General features: G+C 42.0%; 1 pseudogene; it reads left to right on the top strand.

Annotated features, from left to right (window-relative positions):
* The first annotated feature begins 1654 nt into the window (after nt 1-1654).
* On the top strand, nt 1655-2856 carry LOC114632867 (annotated as a pseudogene).
* Nucleotides 2857-3424: the final 568 nt, after the last annotated feature.

Below are 3424 nucleotides of genomic sequence, written 5' to 3'. Positions count from 1 at the left end.
TGTTGTATATTTCCAGGGAGAGTTAAACTTTTCCCCGGGACCTAATCAATCTTGGTAATTGGTACTTGAGGGCCACACATCCAAGGTATTACAAATCTAATGTTTTAGATGAGTTGCAGTAACCTCAAGATGTTTTCTCATCATAGTTCCCATATAATTAGAACCCCTTTCCCCTCTTTTCCTCCCTTCCCAATGCACAGAAAGATAGTACTGGCGGAATTGTGCATGCCTCCCGGGTACAACGTACACACTTTAAAAACAGGTCCACCCCTTCTGGTGGGTTTTAAGCTGAAACTCTGCTTCTAACACACCTTTTCAGGCAGCTGGGTAGTACTTGCCCGGCAGCTGCCAAGCACAGCAGAGTGGGGGTGGGGTGCTGGAGGCTAGCGCAGCACCTTCAGGGGTGCTGCTATGTAAGCCTTTGGTGTTCTTTGGTGCCAAAGGGATGCCGGCCAAGAAGAAGAAGCGAGCATTGTATTAAAAGCAGCTGCAGAAGCTAGGGGCTTGAAAAGGCAGATTTCCCAGTGTACCCTGTGGTCTTCCCACATTTGACACATTTACTCTCTGCGGTTTTATTTTAGTTTTCTGTGATAACTTTCAAAGACATAGGAAAATTCAGTTTTAGGGTTACAAAGTGAAAGCCCCTCTGACCCAGTTTCTTTGGATTACCTGTTAGAATTTGTTCTCTGAGGGATAATTGTCATCGGGGTGACTAAATTAGGGCTCCAGTTCCTGTTTTTTTTAAACTCCGAGAGAAAACACTAATAAAAACTGTAACATTGTTTCTTTAGCAGTTTACACCTTACGGGGTACTTTTCACATTCCTTTTAAAATTGTCAACTCGGAACTGAATGGTAATTTAGTTATCATTTCTGAGATTCTGGATATGTGCTCGACATTGGTTGAGCCCACTTCTTAAGCGCCTCTCTTCCTGACTCATTCATCCACTGAACAGACGTCCTCCAGGTTCTCCATATTTTGTCAGAAATAAAGCAGGAAACCAGGCAGACTTGTTTGCTACCTTATGGCCCTCCAAGGGGAAGACGGACATTAAACAAATGATTAGGTACATACCAGAAGAGTGTTTTTAAAAGGCCCTGTAGGGGTAGTCAACAGCATGGCAGGACACCCTGGGAGGGAACCTGGGATGGGAGTAAGGTCAGGAAAGGCCTCTGGTAGGAGGTAGGAAGTAGGAAGTGATGTTTCAACTGAGGTCTAGGGGATTAGAAAAAGTTTCTCAGAGGTTAAAAAGAACATTGCATTACATACTAATATAAAAGACAGCGTGGGTCAGGCACAAGATCCATACTGAATGAGGGTCAGTGTCCAGAACGACACTGAGAAGGTGGCTTGAGCAGGACTTGTAAAACAAATGGGTGGCCAAGACCAAATAGGGTTCAGATATTGTTTATTATCCTCTCTCTTCCCAAGGAAGCAGTCGTCACCTACTTTTTTAAAACAAATAAGAAAAAACAAAACTTTATCTGTTAATTACTACAGGGTAGGAGTTCACGCAGATAAGAATTGTTTTTCCGGGGTTTGACTTTGTGGCTGTGTTTGGAGCGCCTGCAAGCCAACTCTGCCAGGTTGTCACTGTCACTATTTCTAGAGAAATACCCAGGTATTCATGTAACAGGAATTGAGGTAACTAAGAATGTCTGGCACTGAGGAAGACTTATGTCACATGAAAGTAGTTGTCTGTGTGCATCCTGAGAACGCAAAAGAACGGGCAGCTCACTTCTGCTAAGTGGTTCATGCAGTGGCTAAGCATATACTCATTCAACAAGAAGAAATCAGTTTTTTTTCACAGAAAGAAAACTGCAAATTTTGATATTACAAAAAGACAAAATAAAGATCTTAAGTTTGTATTTGATGCTGTTTTTTGATGAAACCGCAACTCAAATGGAAGTTTTTGAACACACAACCAAGCCAATTCTTCATAGCTTTCTGAATGCATACAATTGCACAGTATTTGCATATGATTTGCATATGGTATCACTGGATCTGGGAAGACTCACAGGATGCTAGGATCAGCTGCTGAACCCGGCATCATGTACCTAACAATGCTGGACCTTTTCAAATGCATGGGCGAGATTAAAGAAGAGAAAGAGTGTAGTACTGCAGTTTCTTATATGGAGGTATATAATGAACAGATTCCTAACCTCTTGGCAAACTCAGGGCCACTTGCTGTCCGGGAAGATGCCCAAAAAGGAGTAGTTGTTCAGGGTCTCACTCTATACCAGCCTAAATCTTCAGAGGAAATATTACAGCTACAAGACAATGGAAACAAACAGTACACAACATCCCAGTGACATGAATGCTGTGTCTTCGCGGTCTCATGCTGTTTTCCAGATTTATTTACGACAAAAGGACAAAACAGCAAGCATCAATCAAAATGTTTATATAGCCAAAATATCACTCATTGACCTCGCAGGATCTGAGCGGGCCAGTATTTCTGATACTAAAGGGACATGACTTGTAGAAGGCACAAATATTAACAAATCTCTATTTGCTCTTGGGAATGTCATCAATGCCTTAGCAGATACAAAGAGAAGAAATCGGCATAAGCCTTACAGAAACAGTGAGCTTACTCGTTTGCTGAAGGGTTCTCTTGGAGGAAACTGTCAAACTATAACGATAGCTGCTGTTAGTCCTTCCTCTTTATTCTACAAGGACACATATAACACTCTTAAGTATGCTAATCGTGCCACGGACAGTAAATCTTCTGCCACCTGCAAACAAGATCACAGACTGGAAAAGTTAAAACCAAACGCTGTTTCCTAGAGAAAAAGAAAGAAGAGATGTTGGAATGATTTGATGAAAATACCAATTGGCTACATCGAGTGGAAAGTGCAATGCGTCTCTTAGGTCAAAATGGAGATCATATTCCAGAGGGACTCAATAAGGATCTTCATTGTCACCATTCACACCTCCAGCTCAAAGACCTGAGAACACAAATGGGACACATGGTGACACTAGCTTGTCTCCAGGAGCAGCAGCACAGGCAGACTGAGGCTATATTGAATGCTTTGCTTCCAGCCCTAAAAAAAACAGTATTGGAGATTGAAAGAAACTGGCCTGTCAAATGCTGCTTTTGATTCTGACTTCAAAGATACTGAAAATTTAGTAGAGAAAAAAAGGCGGTGGCTTGGGCTGACCAAACTACCAAACACTCAAACCGAAGTGATCTTCCAGGGATTTCTCTTCCTGTGACCGTCCCACAGCTTGGATGGATTCGGTCTATTCCTTGTTGTGTATCCGTGAGTGAACCTAACTTGCTTAAAATTACTCCACAGAAAAGAACCAGAAGAAAATTAATGCCTTCTCTCTTGAAAGTAAAGCAATCTCAGAAGTCTACATTGTCTGAAAGTACACAGCTCAATGATTCTTTCACAAAAGAACTTCAGCCTATTGTTTACACCCC

This window comes from Grammomys surdaster, unplaced genomic scaffold (assembly GCF_004785775.1).
Source record: "Grammomys surdaster isolate TR1022 unplaced genomic scaffold, NIH_TR_1.0 437, whole genome shotgun sequence".
Classification (NCBI taxonomy): Eukaryota; Metazoa; Chordata; class Mammalia; order Rodentia; family Muridae; genus Grammomys; species Grammomys surdaster.
The sequence above is the reverse complement of the archived record's forward strand: the minus strand, read 5'-3'. Positions and strand labels throughout refer to the sequence as shown.